The 21,626-nt window shown below is 42.6% G+C and overlaps 1 long non-coding RNA gene across 1 annotated transcript; it reads right to left on the bottom strand.

Moving 5' to 3' along the window:
* Nucleotides 1-1,086: 1,086 nt before the first annotated feature.
* On the bottom strand, nt 1,087-14,156 carry LOC138437200 (uncharacterized). The gene is made up of 2 exons (XR_011255810.1): nt 13,765-14,156; nt 1,087-4,289 (listed from the first exon to the last, which is right to left on the bottom strand). It is a non-coding gene; the product is annotated as an uncharacterized lncRNA (long non-coding RNA).
* Between the last annotated feature and the right edge of the window lie 7,470 nt (nt 14,157-21,626).

Genomic DNA, 21,626 nt, shown 5'->3' on the forward strand with positions numbered 1-21,626 from the left:
ACGAATTGATTTATTAGTCTTGGTCTTAGATCAGTTTTTCATGTAATTTATTCTTTCTGAACCTTATATAAGCAGAGAGTATCTTTCACTAGTGGGAAAAATTGATGATTGATGTTCTTTTGTGACATATTTAGTGATTTTTATGTTATTTTAATCTATTTAATAACCAGAAGTTCATTGTTTTATATTAAATAAAATCTAAAATTTCTGGAATATTGAATTCCCAAACTGCAATTTTCCTCTCAAATCTATGAAAAGGTAAAGGAAAGAAAAAGATAGTTAGGGAGGAAAAAACAAGCTGAGTGTCACATGCAGATCTCAGGGTTTACTAAGGGCACACTGTCTGCCTGGCATAGTGCTAAGCTCTGGGTGATGAGGAGAGAGTTACAGAAAATCGAACTATCAAGAAGTTGACTCTCTAGGTGATGAGATAAATATATTCATACTGATAGGCCAAAACATCAAGGCACTAATGAGAGGTGTTGTTATTAAGGACTTTAGGAATTGAAAGGTTGGGGAAATCAAGAGTTAATCTTGGTGGTATGAGAAGATCACCAAGAAGTATTGAGAAAAGAATGAACAATTGTGACTGAAAGATGATCATTATCTTCCTCTCTGCAAAAGTGGAAAGGATGACATTTTGGGTGAAGAAAAGTTAAAATCAAGAGCAGGGCTGGCAGATAACTAATGAGAGCTGTGTATAGCTCAGGAGACTCTCCTCAGTGCTCTGTGGTGACCTAAACTGGGAGGAAATCCAAGCAAAGAGGGGATACATGTATACATACAGTTGATCCACTTTGCTGTACAGGAGAAACTAACAACGCTGTTAAGCAGTTATACACCAATAAAATTAATTTTTTAAAAAAGAATATGGCTGAATCAAAAAGTTATAAGGATCAGGCTTGGCTGGAGTGGAGCACTTGGGCTAGACCCCCAGAGTAGGTAAGAAACAAGAGAGTAAAGAGGGATTTTGGAAGACTCTGAAGGTCAGGTAAAGAAAGGGAACCGGGAGAACAGAGTCTGAAACTTGTTTTTGTAGGCGGTGGGCAGTTGCCAAGGTGAAAAAAGGCTTCTGGAGACATTAGATTACTAAATTGGGAGACATGTTGTTTAATTCAGACAAAATTAAGTGAGTTACTCCAAAGAAATTTGGTCTTCTGGTTTTCCTCCCTTGCATATGCTGAGGCTCTTTTAATACTCAGTTGACCTAAATTCATTTAGTCAATAAACACTAATTAGATTCCACAGTAAATTAACATGTGTTGAAGAGTCTACTGTATGTCCGGATCCTTCATATAGTCCTCCCAACACCCTGTGGCACGTTAGCAGTGCACACCCACGTTGTGCTGGCCTTCCAGATGCTTAATGATTGCTGCCCAAGGTCTCAAACACGGAAGGGATGAGCAGTGCTTGGCCCCAAGTCTTCCAGATGAAAATCTCATTCTCCTTCCTCTTTTTACACTCCATTTCTAGCCTGTGCCAGGCACTGAGCTGGGTAATTTTTCATTTTAAAAAACAAAGCAGCATCGACACAGTATTTTTATTTAGAAACTTCTCTCTGTACATGAAAACAAATAGCAGTAACTGTAGGATTTTTAGTAATTCCTCCAAATCAAGAATAGGTAAAATTTCAGATACTTAAACAAATAACCAGAAGAAATCAGAAGGTTTGATAAATTCACATCCACTTAAAAGCTTATTAAATGTTTTAGAGACATTGTGTTTTCACTAAAAATGGAAATTCTGTTGTTTGGCACATTTTTTTCACTTCATAAAAGAACTCTACTAGGGTATGCAATATGTCTGACTAATTTTTGTTTCCTGACTCATTCCGAAGAGTTGGATTCTACAAAGCATAAAAATGTTATCAGAATTACTTTTATATACACTCAGATAAAATTAATCCAATTTTTTCAAACATAGAAGGAATATGTAAAATTATGGTAAGTATTTAGTGATTGGCTCTGGGAAAAACAATTATAGGATTTGCCTGTTTTTGTAGGGCAATGGCTTACAGCAGCCACTAGAGGGATCTCTGTTTTCAAGCCACTAGAGAGACATCATTGAACACAAGCTGGGAAGCCTGCACTGACAGGCACCATTGTTCAGAGTGTCTACTACACAGATGAGACAGACGTCAATAGCCTCAGGAGTACAGGTAACAGTAAAATTCAGTGAAACAATCATGAAGTATTGAATTTTGAGTATCAAGTTGAAACTTTGAGTATCCAACTTTTACATGTAATTTACTTAATCATATGTTCCTTTTCATCCGGTGGCTCAGATGGTGAAGTATCTGCCTGCAATGTAGGAGACCCAGGTTCGACCCTGGGTCAGGAAGATCCCCTGAAGACCCACTCCAGTATTCTTGCCTGGAGAATTCACAGAGGAGCCTGACAGGCCACAGTCCATGGGGTCGCAAAGAGTGAGACCCGACTGAGCAACTGCCACTTTCCTTTTCATCTATTTTTTAATTATTGGCAGTGTTTAAAAATCAGATCTTAAAATCCCTAAAAATTTAACAGTTGATTCTTGCAAGCCAGTACAAGCTGGCTTCAGCACACCACTGGGAGACCAGGAAAAAGGAAACCGGCATCAAAACACCCAAGAATATTTAGATAAAGACAAAAACTCCATGACTGTATGTGAGTCATGTGTATGGTGGGTCAATGAGACATCCATTAGTACTTACTGGGAACTTACTAAGTAGCAGGCAGCTCTTCATGTATAGTTTCTTCTTTATTCACAACCATCTTATAAAGTTGTGTTTCTATCCTTACTTTTTGACAGATGGGAAACAGGCATGGAGAATGTTTTGACTCAAATGCCCCTGCTCTTAAAAATGTATGCCTGATGCCCCAGTGAAAGATCTCACACCCTTCAAAGGTTTTCAACCAGGCTTTCAACCCTGAAAGCCACTCAGAGCTCCGACTTAAAAGGGCAGTGGATTTGCTCCTCCATCAGGAACATCTCCGGAGAAGGCAGTGGCACCCCACTCCAGTACTCTTGCCTGGAAAATCCCATGGACGGAGGAGCCTGGTAGGCTGCAGTCCATGGGGTCGCACAGAGTCGGACACGACTGAGCGACTTTGCTTTCACTTTTCACTTTCATGCATTGGAGAAGGAAATGGCAACCCACTCCAGTGTTCTTGCCTGGAGAATCCCAGGGACGGGGGAGCCTGGTGGGCTGCCGTCTATGGGGTCGCACAGAGTCGGACACGACTGAAGCGACTTAGCAGCAGCAGGAAAGTCTCAATAAGCAAACATCATGCGCAGGCTTCCCTGGTGGCTCAGTCAGTAAAGAATCCACCTGCAATGCAGGAGACCTGGGTTCGATCCCCAGGTCAGGAAGATTCCCCTGGAGGAGGGCATGGCAACCCACTCCAGTATTCTTGCCTGGAAAATCCCACGGACAGAGGAGCCTGGTGAACTACAGTCCATAGGGTCCCAAAGAGTTGGACAGACTTAGCGACTAGACCAATTACACCATGTGCAGCAAGCTGATTACAAAGCTGGAACAAAGTTTGCTCTGACCCTCTTCCACCTAAATTCTGGGGGTGCACACACTGCTCATATCACTACCTTGTTTACTTTCTGCATGCTTCTATTCCCCTGAGATTTTCTTTCTTTTTAAATTTTTGCCCAGGCCCAGCAGCATGTGGGATCCTAGTTCCCCAACCAAGAATAGAACCCAAGCCCCTTACATTGAAAGTGTGGAGTCTTAACCACTGGATCCCCAGGGGATCCCCATGCGGGATTTTCAATTTCCAAAGAATTAAATACATCTTAGTAAGGCTAGATGCTTTTTTTTCCATTTCCTAGATTTCCAACCATTATTCTGGGAACAGAGTCTTGTGTCAGGGTGATTAATTAGATTTAATTTCATGCTGTCTTCTCTGCCGTCCTATCCTGGCCCCTGGTGACTGATAACTCATCTACAAAGTCCAAACAAATGGTCACAGTATCTACTTTTTATTTTTGGAAGTTTTCCCCAGCCAAAACGCAGAGAACCTCTTCACAGGCAGCAGTTTAGAAATTCCTGGCCAGGATTCCTGCTCTTAACAGCCGCCCTTGATATGGCTAGATGGCTCGTTGACTGATACCCTAGGTGGCATCGTGCCAGCTCAAGAGTTGTCAGGCTATTTGAATCAAGAAGCAGCACAGGGAGGTGATAAATATAGATGGGCAGCCTCCAAAACAGCTCCGCCAGGCGCCGTATCTTCTTCAGGAAGTCCCTCCGTGCCAGCGCTGAAGCATCAACACCACGTGTCTTTCTCTCCACTTGACGTCTGTGGACACTCAGAGTGTGAGACAAAAGGAGGAAGAAGATGAGAGTGGAGGCGAGACGAGAGTTTGTGGGTAAAGCGAGCAAGTCTGAGACGGGTGAACGGCAGCAGGGGGCCAGGAGCTCCCCCACCGCCCGCCCGCCCGGCTTTTCCAGTGAGAGGCCTGAGCCGGACACGAGGCGGCTGGTCTCACGGTGGGAGCTTAGCACGCCTGAAGGAAGGGGTCGGGAGTGAGCAGATCACACCTCTGTTCTAGCCTTGCCGCAGGCCCCTCCGCACACCCCGACTCAGCCAGAAGGGCCCAGGATGCTGACACGCCACACGGCCCCCAGGGGAAGCCTTAGGACAGGAAATAGCCGGGCCCGGGAGCTAAATCCTGTTAGGAGCCCAGATCACTGGCCTCTCGCGGGGGCGAGGAATTACGGCTGTTCAGACAATTCCAGACATTCAGACGAGCTTGACATAGCTTTAATAAATTCATCAGGGAGATGAAGATGTCTAGCAGCCTAAATATGTGTGTGAGTTTGGGAGAACTTGGGATTCGAGATCTATGGGACTGAAACTCTGCCCTGTAGCTTATTTAAGGCTCAAGAAGGTTAACAACTGGTCCAGTATTGTTTTACAGATAATCCTCAATTTCCTCATCTGAAAACTGAGAATAACATTAAAATACACCCTGCCACGCTGCTGTGAGGCTCAAATGAGATGACTCACGCAAAGCACTTTTTGAATGGCAAAGTCCATACGAATGTACCACTGGGGGAAGTTTTGGGAGCAGTTGTAAATGGCTTACAACACTGACCTCCATTATCAGTTGTTTTTAGAAATCTTATAAAACACACTTTGGGTCGTGACTCTAGTATTAGTACTATAATTGTTTCTAAATTGGTAGCATTTTAAAAGCCATCTGGGGACCCTATATCTTCAGACTAACGAAGAAGTCATTGTGCTTTCTAAAAAGTCACTCACTGAGTTACCTTCAGAACCTATATACAACTCAAAAAGTTAGTCTCAACAATAACTGCTTATTTATGACCCCATATAGTGTTTGCTCTGTTTACCTAATATGCTTGGGCTCAGATATGAAGTCAAGTTCATCCTAAGGAAGATACTTACATTATGCTTCATAGAAACAATGTCATATAACTCTGGAATTTGAATCTTCTTGGTTTTTTAGGTCAGGCAGGGTGCATGCTTATAGACCTTCCTGTTTGTAAAGAAATTGAGGGCCAGAGAGATGGAGTTCTGATACAAAATTTGGTTCTATCTCAAAGTGATCTCTTATTCTAGGGAGAAATTTTCCCGTATTCTTCCCCCCTCCTCCCATTCTTTAGGTTTGTTCCTACTGAAGTCCTTCAATCATTGAGTTAGTGACATAGTTGCAAAAAATAATTTGAACAACAGTAGCACTATCGGAATATATTATAACACCATCCCTCAGAGTAGCCATATTGAATTACTAACATTTCACAAGTGTGTACTGATATACTCATTTAAAAATCAGTCTGTTGGATTTTAAAAATCTCTTTAATGTATTTATTTAGACTTATTTAATTTAAACATAGATTAACCTTGTGACGGTGGCTCAGACGGTAAAGCGTCTGCCTGCAATTCAGGAGACCTGGGTTCAATTCCTGGATTGGGAAGATCCCCTGGAGAAGGAAATGGCAATCCACTCCAGCACTCTTGCCTGGAAAATCCCATGGACGGAGGAGCCTGACAGTCTACAGTCCATGGCGTTGCAGAGTCGGACACAACTGAGCAACTTCACTTTCACTTTCATTAATCTATGAATTATCTATTTCTAAATCATTTTTACTCAGAATGTTTAAGGGTCTCAAAGTATTCATTGATGCTTAGGCAATTCAGTATCGAATCATGGGAAAACACAATAAATCCAGATTGGCTTTTTAGAAAACAAAAACAATACAGTGGTTTTTTAAAAAAATGCAGCTGTATGCATATGGCATTCTGAGTGTGAGATAATTTTCAGAATTTGAACTTATTTTCCAATGTTGAAAATTCACTCTAGATTGATAATTTCTATTTCTTCTTGACATGTCAACATGAATTCCTACCAACTCAATGTTACCTCCTCGGGGAAGCCCTCATTCTCTCCTCCAGCCGCTATAAATGGATTCTTTCTGTGTGTTTTGATAGCGTTTCCAGTTTGTGGCTGTTTTAACATTGGCATGTCACCCTCATTGTTCTGTGTCAAACTCCAGTTTACTGGGAGCTTGTGAAGAGCAGGTATCCTTATCCGTTCCTCTCTCCCAACACCTAGCATGACGCCTGGTACATAGTAAAGTGTAGAGTTCAATAAGGTTTTCATGAATTAATGAATACAGAAAATTTAAACTATAAGACAGTGTAAATAAACAAAAGAGTTTCACTGTTAACACAGAAGGAGCCTGGTCAACGCTTGTCTATTTACTACTGTCTCCTTATGTCTCAGGAGAGGGTCAGGCTGTCTGATTCTGAGTATTCTGAAGAGCATGCAGTCATAGATGCTGGAGGACCCAGGCTGCGGACACTGCCCGGAGAATTACGTGAATTATTTTTAGGACTTCTGTTTAGCTGAATGCATTCCTTTGCAGGGAATTTAAAGTGCTTCATTCAGCTGTCCTTTAATTGTCAGCTGGGGAGGCACAGAATTATCACCTCATTTCATGAATGAGGAGGCTGGAGAAGCTTGACTCGTTCAAGGCCACTCAGGTGGCTTTTGGGAGGGAGATCAGAAAATGTTTTTCTTATTCTTGATGTTTCTGTTGTGTGGCAGCGCCATTCGCTTTAGCAGGGGAGTAGCCGAAGCTCGGTTGCCGCCGAAGAACTCCAACATTCACGCGGATGCTGAGCTAGGCGGTGAGCAGCTCAAAGCTGCCCCAGCCAGGAATATACTGTGTCAGGTTTGTTTTCCCTGACATGCAGGACCTGGAGGTGTTTCTGTAAGTTCTTTTTTCAGAACCAGCTATGGAATTTGTAGGGACTGCCCCAAACTAAAAAGGGGCTCCTTGCTCAGAAATTTTTAAGAATTTCAAGGAGAATTCTGTAGAGCCTTTAGCCCTTCTGAGGCTGCACACTCATGAAAATTGCCATATCTGAATCTGGGATTGACATGTACACATGACGGTATTTAGAATGGATAACCAAGATGTCGCTGGTGGCGCAGTGGGTAAGAATCCGCCTGCCAAAGTAGGGCGCATGGGTTCAACCCTGGTTTGGGAAGATTCCACATGCCACGAAGCAACTAAGCCTGTGAGCCACAGCTCCAGAGCCAGCGCTGTGGGCCTCGTGAGCCGGAGCCAGTGCTGTGGGCCCGTGAGCCGCGGCCCCGGAGCCTAAGTGTCGCAGCTACTGAAGCCAGGTGCCTGGAGCCCGCGCTCTGCGGCAAGAGAAGCTGCCGCAATGAGAAGCCCGCGCTGCAACGGAGAGGCACCCCCACTCACTGCAACTGCAGAAAACCTGTGCAGCAGCAAAGACCCAGCGGGCACCTAAAAAATGGATAAAATGGATAACGAACAAGGACCTACTCTATAGCACAGGGAATTCTGTGCAATGTTATGTGGCAGCCTGTATGGGAGGTGAATCTAGGGGAGAAGGGATACTTGTATATCCGTGATTGAACCTCTCTGCCGTCCACCTGAAACTATCACAATATTGTTAATCGACTGTACACCAATATAAAACACAAGGGGTAAAAAAATTACCCTACCTTTGCTCTCCTTAGTTCAGTTCAGTCGCTCAGTCGTGTCCAACTCTTTGCGACTCTGTGGATTGCAGCACACCAGGGCTCCCTGTCCATCACCAACTCCCAGAGCTTGCTCAAACTCATGTCCATTGAGTCGATGATGCCATCTAACCATTTCATCCTCTGTCCTCCCCTTCTGCCTTCAGTCTTTCCCAGCATCAGGGTTTCTTCCAATGAGTCAGCTCTTCGCATCAGGAGGTCCCTATTTTCTTCCAAATCCTCAAAAAGTTTCTACCTTTATGCTGCTCCTAACGTCTCCTATCTTCTCAACCTTTTTTTGGTAAGACCCAATTCAGAGTGCCCTCTATGTCTACATGGGGATGAAATCTGTAAAATAAAACTCTGCTGAGGCCATTATCTTGTCTAAAATCTTCCAACAATTTCTTGCCTTCTCCTGGAATAAATTTAACTTCCTGGCTTCCCTTTCAGATCTCTGTCACTGCATGAGAACCACCCCAAAACTCAGTGCTTTAAAGTAATAGCCACACACTTTCCCATAACACTGGGTCTCCCGGTGGCATCTGCAAGGCTCACTCACTTGTTCTGTGTTTGTCGGGTGGCAGATCAGCTAAGAACTGGCAGGCCCCGGATGGCAGTTGCCTGGGGATGCCAGCCAGCGTGCCTCCCTTCTCCTCTTTACAGACTCTACAGTGAGACGAGGTTGGCTGGGAAATGCTCTAGAGGCAGCTGGATTCCAAGAGAGTCAAAGTCAAAGACGGAAATGCTTCCTGGGGCCTCAGTCCATCACCCAGTCGGCCATTCTACACCCTATGGGTCGACATAAGTCACTAGACCAGCCCAGATTTGAGAGGTTGGAGAAAGAGTTCTCTCCTCCTGGCAGAACAGCAGCAGCCTCAGCAGCACGTGCCTAGAAGGGTATGAGGAATTTGCGGACAGACAGTAAACCCCCTACACACGAAACTTGAGTTGTGAACTTTCAAAGATGCAAATGTGACCCTGGATGCCCACTGTTGTGTTGTACTATTGTAAGATTAAGAATGCTGTCTTTATTTTTCATGTGCATATTACTTGTGTGAAACCTATTATAAAGCCTTTATACACAGTACTGTGTAGCCAGCTGTGTAAGTTGGGTACCCAGGGTAACTTTGTTGGCATTATGAATAAATTGGGCTTAAGAACGTGCACTCCGAACTTGCTCATATATAGAGGACTTGCTGTATTTTGCAACTGACTGTACCTTGCCACGTGTCCTCCCTGACCTACACTTGCTGACCTCTCCTTTCTTGGCTCCATTACTCTCCGGAAACGACGCTCTAGACTTGGTCACATATTGGTGATGATAAGCAGTACCCAGATACAGTCCTTGAGTACTTTATCTCAACCACTGTGGCCAAAGCTGTGCAAATGTCATTGCGTATTTCATCCTCCAGATTCCCTGTCACGGAGGTATTTTTATTCCCATTTTAGGGTCAGTGAAATTGAGACATTCAGGAGCTTAACAGGTCTCACAAGGAAGAACCTGAGTTGGGATTCAAACTGAGATGTGCTTGATTCCCACATCCATCAAGTTTTCACTCTGCCACGCCATGACACTGAAATGCTTGCCTTATTTTCTGTGTGCTCACGTGCCTATGTGACCCTCACAGGCCTTTCCCTGAGGCAGAAAAAGCCTCTGTCACTCCTCTCTCCTCTTCCTTTTCCTTCTGTCTCCCTCTCCACTCACCATGGAAAAGCACACGCGTGACACTTCACAGCAGCTCTTGTTTCCCCAGGCAAAGTTAGGTGGCCCACTTCAGGATCCAATAGGTTTTATTGGAGTAACCCCTTTGCTTACTTTTCCCTTCTTCTTGACCATTTGCTCTTATCTTATTTATTTTTGCATCCCTCTGACCTCTTATAACCATTGGTTGATAAGTGATTGTTGAATGGAATTTTCAAAAGCATGCTAACTTTACGCACTATGATATTTAAAATAAACAAACTGTTATAGAAGGACCTACTGAACAGCACAGGGAACTATAGTCAATATCTTGTGATATCCTCTAATGGAAAAAATCTGAATAAATACTTCTCTGTCTGAATTGTTCTGCTGTATACCTGAAACTAACACAATATTGTAAACCAACTCTGCTTCATTTTTCCAGAATGCACAGCAAGCAGACTAGAAGGAAATGTAATAGAGTGAATATATGAAGGGGGGTTGAGGCATTAGGTCATTTTATTTTCTGTGTCTATTTTTCCAATTTTCTATTATGAACATGTATTGCTTTTACAATGGCTAAAGTAAATTTGATAAAGAGAAGAAAACATGCTAACTTTGTCAATTAAGATGATATTCAGACATATTAATAATTTCCATTGAAAGAAGCAATCAAATGAGTCAAAGGGTCAAAGCATAGTTCATGTAGCGTTTCAGGAAGCCTTAAGTGCCAGTCTCACCAGGCCGTTCATTCATCCAGTTATTGGCTTATTCAGGTTCTTGTGCACAGGACATTGTGTACTTTGACAAGACATGCCTGCGTTTAGTTACTTATTAAGAAAACTACCAAATACAAAAATTAACCAGTCTTATGTTTAAATGTCACTCGACTCTGTTATCCACACTACAGGTTAGCTGGCTTGGCACCTTTCTTGATTGCCTTCACCGTCAAGGCTGTGAATACTATATGCTTACTGTATACAAATTCACAATGACATATGTGCAACCTTGGCTACAGAGAGAAAGTACTCAAGGACTGAGTCTGGGTACTGGCTATCACACTACTATGTGACCAAGTCTAGAGCGTTGTTTCACATAATAGGCCTCACAACTGACTCGCTGGACGACAATCAATACCCACTGCAGATATGGGTAGCCGTGTAACACAGCTCTGTTCACTGACACATAATCTGAAGTCTGCTAGTACAGTTTTGTGAAAAGTTTCTTCTTTAAATAAATCTTAGACACAGCTGGCTTCATACCCATCTCCCTTCTTGCTGCTGTGAGTAGAGACTTAATGGCAGGCGCTCCAGCAACCATCCTGAAACCATGAGAAATGAGCAGCATGCTAAGCCTGGGAGAGCATTAAGAGCGAGACAGCCTAAATCCTCCATGATGCGTTTGAGCTACTGCATAAGCCTCCAGGCAATCTATATCCAGCCTCTTGCAAAGTACAAAAGAAAACACTGTTTAAACCATTTTTGGTCAATTTTTCTTACTTGTAGCCAAATGCATCCCTGTATAATACAAATAAGAGTTTGACAATACAATGTGGAAATGGCCTAAAAGGAGAAGTGCTAACTGTAGTTAAAGAACAGCAACAACATTATCGCAACATAAAGTCTTAGAGGGCAGGGGTGTGTGTTTTCACTTTATTCACTGTGGTGTCTCCAAAATTTAGAGTAGTGACTGGCATGTAGTAGGCATTCAATCAGTGCTTGCTGGCTGAGCTGTAGCATTTATGTTTGGGGAGTTGCCCCCTAAATTCTGTGTCCTTCCTTCACTTCCGCAAGATGCGTTTTCAGCTGCATGTCTTACTGGTTCTCTGAAACCTGACTCAACCACTAAGTGTCCTGGAGCAAAAGTTTCATGCAGCCTCAGAAGGAGTCACAGCAATGAGTCAGAGGAGCCCTGTAAATTTGGGGAAATCTTGAAAGTGAAGTCGTTCAGTCATGTCCGACTCTTTGCGACCCCATGGACTGTAGCCTACCAGGCTCCTCCCTCCATGGAATTCTCCAGGCAAGAATACTGGAGTGGGTCTTACATTCACTTTATTATAATACTGGAAAGGTCAGAGGGTACTGGAAAGGGGGCCTGAACTCTCAGCTCTAAAGAGCCCTGTCACACGTCTCACCTGGGCTCACCTGCTGCCTGACTCTGTCTGTTTGAATCGCTCATTCCATCTTTCACACAGGATGGCATCAAATAAGAGGGCTGACCTCAAGCACCAAAATGTGGTCATACAATTTGCAGTTCATTGCCTCCTATCTACCTGTTATCATCAGGGAGATGTTGGAGGTTTGTGAGGCAGAAAAGTATTAGTTGAGGTTTTGGCTTTTATGCATCTGTTCAAAGGTATTTTTCCATCTTTCACATCCAATATTCCCCAAAGGACCAAAAAGATAAAATGACATTTGGGTGAATTTCCTTCTTAAATAATTAAACATAACTCATCATTCCTCCAGCCATGTGCAAGAGATATTTTAAAGGGAAATTCTTCCTCCTATTGATCTGCTCTAACAAGAACATCGTTTTGACTTTCAGCACTCAGTTTATCTGTGAGAAAATACCTGTGGCATGTACAGTTAATCATAAGCTGTCAAGGTGAGGATAACCACGCTGATGTAATCAACTGATTTAAAAATGACTAGGCATGAAATTCACTCTCCTATCAATAATTAAGTTGTCACCCTCTGGAAAAATATTATCAGAATCATTACTATTACTATTTTTCCTGTTTAAAGATTTCTAGGATTTCCCTGGTGGTTGAGAATCCGCCTGTCAATGCATAAGGCATGGGTTCAGTCCCTGGTCTGCAAAGATCCCACGTGCCTCAGGGCAGCTAAGCGCATGAGCCGCAACTACTGAGCTTGCGCTCTGGGAGCTGCAACTTAAGCCCACGTGGAGCGATGACTGAAGCCGGTGCGCCCCAGAGACCGTGATCCCCAGCAGGAGAAGCCCCCACAGTGACGAGCCCTGCATCACAACTGGTGAGCAGCCCCCGCTCGCCACGACTAGAGAAAGCCCGCACACAGCAACCTAGACCCTCACAGCCGAAAACAAGTTAAAAGAAAGATTTCTAATGAAAGATTCACTGTGATTCTTTAAAACTATACTTTGTGACTCTTTTTAACTTCTGAACTTCTGAAAGCCATACCAGATATGTGACTTCAAGTTGATTTTGGTGTTTTACAAGTCCTGCCTGTAATGTCCAAGGAAAGAAATTATTCTCTGAAGAACAGCCTAAACTAGTCCAACAATTTGCCTGAGGAAAGCCTGAAGAAATAGGCTATTTTCGCTTTGTCTTTAAAAATAGAAATACATGGGGGTGTATGAGTTCAGTGTCCCTGAACATGTCACATCTCAGCCAAAAGACATGAAGTCCTAAGTTTTTTCACAAGAATTAATTCCATCAGGCATATCTTACTTTGTTGCTCTGGGCTTGACTGTTTCACAGATACAATATTTTGTTACAATTGAAGATTTGTGTCAACCCTGTATCAAGTAAGTCCCTTTTCCAGGGCACCTGCTCACTCTGTGTCACACTTTTAAAAATATTATTATTGAGACTATTTTTAAAGAACAGTTTAGGGTTGATAGAAAAATTAGGGGGAAGGTACAAATTTTTCATATGTTCACTGCTCTATGTCACAGTTTGATAATTCTCAAAATATTTCAACCCCTTTACCTCACCGAAGGCTCAGATAATGGCTTACATTTTCTTTAGCAATAAAGTATTTTTAACCAAAGTATATACTTTTTGAAAAACATACTTAATACTTAATACACTATGAAAGTGAAGTCGCTCAGTTGTGTCTGACTCTTTGCCACCCCGTGGACTGTAGCCTACCAGGCTCCTCCCTCCATGGGGTTCTTCAGGCAAGAGTACTGGAGCCGGTTGCCATTTCCTTCTCCAGGGGATCTTCCTGACCCAGGAATAGAACCCGGGTCTCCTGCATTCCAGGCTGATGCTTTAACCTCTGAGCCACCGGGGAAGCCCAATACACTATAGTAGAGTGCAAACATAACTTTTGCAAGCACTAGAAAACCAGAAAACTCACGTGACTCACTTTAGTGCACTGTCGACTTTATTGCAGTGGTCTGGAATCCAACCCACAATATCTCTGAGGCAGGCCTGTTTTGGGAAGAATGTTCAGTTCTCCATTTCCGTCTCTCTTTGGAGCTCAGGAACTCTCATAAGTACGACAGCACGCGTTGCCATTTTTCCATCGCGCCAGACGGTTAGTTTTGAGAACCGGATCTGGCCGTGGTTTGCCTCACTGAGTCCTTTCTTTTGTCTCCCGTCTGGGATTTTCACCACCTTGCACACCAGGCAGCATACCTGACTTTGGAGAATTCACACTGGATTTGCTTCTGCAAAGAAGTAATTGAATTCCTCTGTTGACTTTCGGACCCTGTTCTAACCTCAACCATCATCGCTCGTCTAGCCCAACGGACGTCTGAGCTGGGTTTATGAGGGAAAAAATGAGGAGGAGTCGACTGACAGATCAGGGTCAGGAGGTAATGAGCCACTGGCATCAGGTGGTGGCCGCCTGGGCATTTTCACAGGACACTGAGCAAGAATGCAGACTCTAGGGCATCTTGCAGAGAAGCGCAGAGCTGAGGACTACACCCAGGGTGTGGCTACTCAGAAGCCTCAGGGGTCATCGTTGTCTTGCAGAAAAACGTTCCCAGCTGGGCAACTGGTCTGGTTTATGGAAGGATGAAGCTGTTTATGGTAGAGAAGTGCTGACAATTATTTTGTACCCTTGAAAAGGGCATTAGACATAATCTATGAGGCAATGAGAAGTCTGACTATTTCAGAGATTATCTCCCAAGCTTGGCTTCCCAGGAGTGCCCCCTTTCACAAGTCTGTGGTTTATGCCCCTGTGGATGTGGAGGTTGGAACACTATTCTGGGAACTGCCAGCAGCAACAGTCAGCTTGGTTGCGTTCATGCTCTTGAGTGTATGGAAGCAGTCATACAATTTGGCTTCTTGCTGTGAAATGACACCTGATCTGGAACTGTCCGCTAAGGAGGTGTTGAACCTAAGAATCCAGTGGAGAGGAAGAAGTACGAGTCCAGCTGAGTATACACACCCAACTGGAACTGGCAAAAGTGAACTCGTTAATGACCTCTGCAGAGTGTCCCTCGTGCTCTGCTGGGAGACTGACTTGGAGCTTGGTTAGGGGATGAAGAGCTCTCTAGAGGCTACCTCAACAACAACAACAAAAATAATGAAAGATATATAAAAGAATGTGAGCATGCATGCTAAGTCACTTCAGTCCATATGAAAGAATACCTAATGTTTATTTAGTATTTGTGAAGAGCCAGGCCCTGGGTTAAGTACTTTTCAAGCATCATCTGACAAGTAGTTTCATGATTAAATCCTTGGAGGAAGACACAGTTATGAACCCCATTTTATAGTGGAGGAAACTGAGACTTTAAGAAGCCAACTCGCCAATAAATGGCTCGCCCAGGTCTGTCTGATTCTAGTGCCCCCAAACCTGAACCTGATAGACTGTGTTGGATATTCACTTATAATTTCAAAGTCAGTCATTATATTAAATAAAATGAAAGAAAAATAATGTGGAAAATGCAGATAGTCATTGAATTCCAAAGGGCAGTTTATAAACACAAATTCTGAGCTATCACATTAGTCATCCAGGAAGACTTCAGTTGCACATAGATTCAAAGAAATGTAGATGTTTGTTCCACACAGCAATTAATTTCAGAACAGATAGCATGTTTGTCAACATGACAGTCTTTCTCTTAAAGTGTTGATTTTTAGAAATGCAGGCATTGTGCTCGCTCCATTGTTTTGCATTTTACCAAAATGCTCAGCGGACCCGTGCTGGGGCACAAGCCCCCTTCTCCGGTCTATTCGGCAGTTTGGATGAGCTGGTACAGATAAAGACACACTTTCTGTCAGAACTTTTCTTACTAAGAGGTATTTTAATTCATGTGAGTAAACAGGTCAAAAATTTCTCCCAGGAAAAGTCCAGGGTGGTTTGGTAGAAGGCAGTTTGCAAATGCTAGATCTTAGCTCAGTTCAATTGCTCAGTCATGTCCGACTCTTTGCGACCCCTTGGACTGCAGCATGCCAGGCTTCCCTGTCCATCACCAACTCCCAGAGCTTGCTCAAACTCATGTCCATCGAGTTGGTGATGCCATCCAACCATCTCATCCTCTGTCGTCCCCTTCTCCTCCTCCTGCCCTCAATCTTTCCCAGCATCAGGGTCTTTTCCAGGGAGTCAGTTCTTCGCATCAGGTGGCCGAAGTATTGAAGCTTCAGCTTCAGCATCAGTCTCTCCAAATCCTGCTGCTGCTGCTGCTGCTAAGTCGCTTCAGTCCTGTCCGACTCTGTGCAACCCCAGAGACGGCAACCCACCAGGCTCCCCTGTCCCTGGGATTCTCCAGGCAAGAACACTGGAGTGGGTTGCCATTTCCTTCTCCAATGCATGAAAGTGAAAAGTGAAAGTGAAGTCACTGAGTCGTGTCCAACTCTCAGCGACCCCATGGACTGCAGCCCACCAGGCTCCTCCATCCATTGGATTTTCCAGGCTAGAGTACTGAAGTGTTGATATTTATTCTCCCCACTAGAGGGCAGTGCTTGAAAGGATTACAGTCCTTACCTCTGAAGTTAATACAACCGACTGGAACAAACCCTAGTATTGTTACTTCCCCTAACCCACGCAGAGAGCACATAAAGATTTTATTTCTTTGAAGGAAAAAGGAGAAAGAAATATGTTTGCTCTAACATGACGCAGAAATCAATGATGATGCTGTCTTAACTTGCTGAGCTTGGAGAAAGAGAAACGCTAGTAAAATTTAATACTCTGAATCATCAAAGGATAAATGGAAGAAGACATCTTTATAAATGTAAGTGAAATCCTTTTATGATAAACTCTTAAAGATGGAATATTGCGACCAAATGCTCAGAAAAATAATCTCTGTTGCTTTGGTTTGATTATCATTAGAATTTACTGGAATGAACAACTTAGTTCAATAAGCATCTTTTTTCTTTTGTCAGTATAATGGTTACACAGGGTGTATGGTGCAAAATACAAGCTCAAAAAATACATAATATTATGTAATGGTTAATCTTTGCCCTTTGAAAAAAGGATGAGTGCTGAAAGGGCAGAGTTGGTATTCAAAGATGGATTTAAAAGCTGCGGAAATTTGCTGAGAACACCTTGGGTTACCTGCTTGAATCTTCCAGAGTGTCACTAATTAGAAAGGCTATTAAAGTGGAAGCATTGTTTCCTTAAACCATAATTAAAGCCCACGGTTCTCGGGTCTTGACCTCTGCTTTAGCGAGGATAACTGGGACCCTGAGGGATTCACTGAGAATTCTTACTTTTCAAAACAATCTCGTGAGGTTGGGGGACAGGAGGAATACACTGAGAGACTAAATCAGCAGCTTATCAAGGGGCTCCCAGTCCAAACCACTTATTTTTTTTCTGGTCAGCTCAGGCGATTCACTGTCAGCAAGTAGATACTGAGTGCTTACAGAGTCACAGAATGAGCAATTTGTGGAGAGCCTGGAGCAGTGCTGGGTCCTATAGGAGGTTCCAAATTTTAAATCTTTTCCCTGCCCTGAAGGATAAATGAATATACTCACCTTCACTGTGAAAATGGAAAGAGTTCAGGTGTAAGGGTGGGGCTGGAGGGCACTTCTTAATTCACCAAATTCAATAAAGCAGAAGCCCTCCCCTCTAAGAGCTGCCAACCTAATGGAGAAGGCACCCTGACACCCGGTTAACCTTCTGTTTCCCTAGCTGCTCTGTGTTTATCTGAAGAGTTTTTATTCAGAGAACAGTATGTGTTCATTCTCATTGTTTGCCCTTGACTTAAAGGGAACAGTCCTGAAGACACCCCAAGGAAGATCGTTAACAAAAATCACCAGAGTCTGGAAGATGATTCTTATTCACTCTCCGGGAGCTGTGTAGACTCTGATGGCCCTGCCCAAGGCAATAACTACTCTCTGCAACACCGACAGTTTTCCTCTTTGTAGAATGAAATTACAGAAACACCCACGTCACAGGATTCAGCATGTGGATGGACAGGAAATAAGGGTAGAAGCCATTCTGATGAGCCTCACAGAGGTCTTTCTGTTCGGGACCCATTGCGATCTTAGAGACTTCACTCATTTCAAAGCAATAGGCTTTATTCAGCCTTCATTTTGGGTGTGCAAACATTTAGCCCCAGATAAATGGAGACTCTATTATCCACATTTCAAATGGTTTTTAACTTTAAAAGCCTTAAAGCAGACTTTTTTCTGGAAATAGGCTTTTTTTTTTTTTCTTTTGAAATGAATTAGCTGCAATTATAGAATGCTGGACCTGGAAGAGATTTCAGAGATCTTTTACATACATACACACTCCCGATTTACAGAAAAGGAGAGAAAAATCAGGCTGTTTTCCCTAAGTCAAGAGCAAATTTTTAGAAGCGCTGGAACCATGTTTTCTGATTCTCAGCCCTGGGGTTGGTCAGCTGAGAGCAACAAACACAAGATTTGAATCAGATACAAAGAAAAACTGACTTTAAGGCCATCACATCGCTCAGGGAGGTCTGTTTGTTCATGATTTCTACATTATATAACTAGCTATTTCAGAAATACAGCTACAAGAAATATTGAAGTACCAATATAAAGAGGAATGAAAAACCAAGTGTATAATTATTCTGTGCAGTCACCAGCCCATCAGGTATTTTCAGTCTTATCAAAATCAACATGGCAATAAAATGTCTCCTTGTCCTTCCAACTTCCTTATTAAAAGGCATTAAATTTGTTTTTCTCACACAGAGAAAGATAAGGTTGTTAATTGTAGGAACTGCTTATCAGCAAAAATGTAGAATAGCAGGAGAGTCATTTGATGGTTTAGCTAAGAAGAAAAAGCAATGGAGGAAGGAAGGAATACAGAATAAAGAAAGGCTCAAGGAATGAACATGGAATCAATGTTCATAATGAATTTAGTATCTGTAAATGGAAATATTTCCTAGAAAGTATTCTTTGTATTTTGTAAAAAGGAGATAATATAAAATATAGAAGTATGAACATACATAAAATTGCCAATTACAATTAAAGGAATAACCTGAGAGAGCAAAGGACAGAGGAGCCTGGCATGCTGCAGTCCATGGGGTCACAAAGAGTTGGACACGACTTAGCAACTGAATAACAACAACTTTTGCTAGGACAAATGAAAACTACCACCCCGACTTCAGGATGATCCTGGCAAGATTGTGTGTGAAGGGAAAGGGGCCTCAGAGTCTACTGCAAACCTGAGTCTCATAAATCCTGTCAACAACTGGAGTTTGGAGATGTCTTAGGTTGTAAGAAGTTTATTTCACAGTGGCTAAAATAAAAAAGCTGCACTAGAAAGTAAGAGATTGTCTTCTCACAGAAAGAGACAAATGAGTCCAATTCTGTCCACCTTCACCTGCGTGCAGAGCACTGATGCTAAATGTGCAGTCAGCTCTTGGCTCTCGTGTTTTCTTCCCTGTCAATGAGAACACTTGCAAAATGGACTTTCAGTACTGAGGGTTAGTCCATAACCTCAGTCTTAGAAAAGACCGCATCAAGCTTGTGGCATTTCACTTCTATGAATTTACATGTCATAGTCCCAGGTTTTTACTTCCTCCGTAAAACAAGTTAGTGTAAGTCACTGGTATGGATACAAAGATTTTCAGATTAATTCATCTAAAACATACACATGCGTCTAATTAATTAATTGCAACTCCTAATCTAGAGGAACAGGTGCGATGTCTGGGTATGTGGGGGCCATTATTCCTTTATTGAGCTTCCCCAGTGGCTCAGGGGGTAAAGAATCCATCTGGAATGCAGGAGACTGCCAGCAATGCAGCAGACCTGGGTTTGATTCTTTTATTATTAATTCTTTTACTTTTTTAAGCAGGAAGGAATATTTTAAATATAATTGGGTGTTGGTGAAGAAGGGTTTAAGTTCACAAAGCCTTATGGCTGGAAGCAGCATTTTTTAATGTAGAACTGCACTGTTCTATGTACACCACCTGTCTTTCTAACTCTCCACTTACCTATCTGGAGTAGTTTTCCAAAACTCTTTCAGCTGTAGAATCCTTTAAAAACTCCTGTCTAAAAATGTAACATTTTTTTAAAAAGACACTCTGGCTGTGACTGGGGAGAAACCCACATAGGGGCTCTCTGTACACCACCTGTTTGTCTAATTCTCTACTTACCAATCTGGAGTAGTTTTCCAAAAATTTTTCAGCTGTAGAATCTTTTAAGAAATCGTATCTGAAAATGTAACATGAAACAAAGAGACTCTGGCCAGTGACTGGGGAGAAACCTACTTGGGGCAGGTTCTGTCCCACTGCTTGGACAGAGGATGGTGGCGACTTGAAGCAATGCGTGACCCTGTGGCAGCTGCTTCTGGCAGTCTCAAGGGGAGGTGCTTGCAAGCCAGCCTGTGCAGCAGTCATCAAACAGGCTGCATCAGCCTTTGCCAAACCAGAGATCATTAGTAATTCATTCCCATTAATTAATAAAATACATACTCCTCCTTTTTAATATGTACTGACCGGAAACACTGTAGCAAAACTAGCAGATACTCTAAATTATGGATCCTGTGTGTTCAACAACCTCCAAATCATAGCTCATGCATTAAAAAAGGACATCTTCTGAGTCCATGATGAGTAGAGAAGTTCAGGAAAAATCTATTAGCTATTTATTAAGAAAGTATCTCGGTTTCTGTTCTATACTCTGATGGGAGGGGATGGAATACTCTTGCTTTATTTGCTTGCGTTTTTATTTCAATATAAACAGCCATTTTGATTGGTGAATATTCGTATAGGTGGCCAAATGGTGTTGAATCGTGTATTTGAGCCAGTGTTGGCCAGGGATTGTGAGCTCTCAGAGGATGAGACCCACAGCTGCTAGACATCAATTCTCAGCCAACTGCTGTGTGTTTCAGGCACCTAGGGATGAGATGGTCTTGGAGCCAGATCGCTTTCTATTACTTCCTGTTCTTCCTTGTTCTCCCTCTGGTCCCCATTCAGACTTTTTAATAAATGCAAACCATATCCCTCCTTTAAAATAACTGCATCTGCAGAACTTTCCTCTTGAGCATCTGTCATGCAGGACTGAAAACTCCAGAAAATGCAGATGATATTTGGGTTTTAGCTAAAATAATTTTAAGAGACTTGGAAGGCATGGGGCCCCACTAGTTGAACTTCACTGGCACAGTGCTACTTTTTTAAAAAATATTAAACCTTAGAACTAGCTCATCAGATCCTTCCAGTAAGCTCAGCTGATCAGACTTCAGTTCCAATGACAGCATATTGTACTAAGTGCTGGAAACAGATGAGATAGTGGGTAGACAAGTTATGATTCTCTATAAGAATGGAAAAGCCAGGGTGAGTGTTTGTAAACACAGGCTCAACACTCCTCTGAAGCCCTTGAAGATTACATTTGATTCCTGGGTGCCTTCTAGATCAGAAAAATAAAAAATCTATTCTTTAATTGCTATTTCAAGGTAAGGAGTCTTTGTGTGTTCAAAAAAAAAAAAATCCTTTCGGATTCTCACAAGAGAAGTTCTTTGAAATTTATGTCTCTCAGTAAATTTGGATTGGTGCATGAGTCTCAGGCAATCTAGTAGTAATTTTCAGCTGTTGGACAATCAAATCAACCCTAAATTAATGAATCTTTTCACGTATCTGTATTGGAAATAAAGGGGTAAAAGAGGGTAGAGGGGTGCAGAAGCTATGGAAATTGAGTACCACTTATTGTCAGATTCAAAAGTCCTTACAGCTTTAAATGAGCATTTTGCTTGGAACAATCGGCAGTCCACCCACTCATTCACTAGTTTATTCCATAAGAGTTTATTGGGTGCCTGGGATGTACTGTGCCACATTTGGGTTACAACAAAGAGCATCTTCTTTCCTTAAGGGGGTTTAG

This window comes from Ovis canadensis, chromosome 3, assembly GCF_042477335.2.
Source record: "Ovis canadensis isolate MfBH-ARS-UI-01 breed Bighorn chromosome 3, ARS-UI_OviCan_v2, whole genome shotgun sequence".
Lineage (NCBI taxonomy): Eukaryota > Metazoa > Chordata > Mammalia > Artiodactyla > Bovidae > Ovis > Ovis canadensis.